The sequence below is a fragment of the Bison bison genome, unplaced genomic scaffold (genome assembly GCF_000754665.1).
Source record: "Bison bison bison isolate TAMUID 2011002044 unplaced genomic scaffold, Bison_UMD1.0 scf7180017864296, whole genome shotgun sequence".
NCBI classification, from domain to species: Eukaryota; Metazoa; Chordata; class Mammalia; order Artiodactyla; family Bovidae; genus Bison; species Bison bison.
In genome coordinates this window covers 2,701,180-2,701,748 of record NW_011494868.1, presented here as the reverse complement: position 1 = coordinate 2,701,748, position 569 = coordinate 2,701,180, and positions in this window count along the sequence as shown.

Below are 569 nucleotides of genomic sequence, written 5' to 3'. Positions count from 1 at the left end.
TACAATATTGTATTGGTTTTGCCATACATCAACATGAATCCGCCACGGGTGTACACGTGTTCCCACTCCTGAACCCCCAATCAGCTCCTCCCTATGGGCATCTTTTGAACATGGCACAACCCACACAATTATAGCCACATTGATAGATGATATGAACTCTAAATGAGAAAAAGTATTGAGAAGTTGTAGAATATTAATGGTCAGCCAAATCTTTCAGATGCAGAATCACATCCCACAGAGTCTTACAATGTATCAGATCATGTGTATACATTCTCCCACCCTTCAGTTCAGTTCAGTCCAGTCTCAGTCGTATCTGACTCTTTGCGACCCCATGAACCGCAGCATGCCAGGCCTCCCTGTCCATCACCAACTCCCGGAGTTTACTCAAACTCATGTCTGTCTAGTCGGTGATGCCATCCAGCCATCTCATCCTCTGTCGTCCCCTTCTCCTCCTGCCCCCAATCCCTCCCAGCATCAGAGTCTTTTCCAAGGAGTCAACTCTTCGCATGAGGTGGCCAAAGTATTGTAGTTTCAGCTTTAGCATCACTCCTTCCAAAGAACACCCCAAA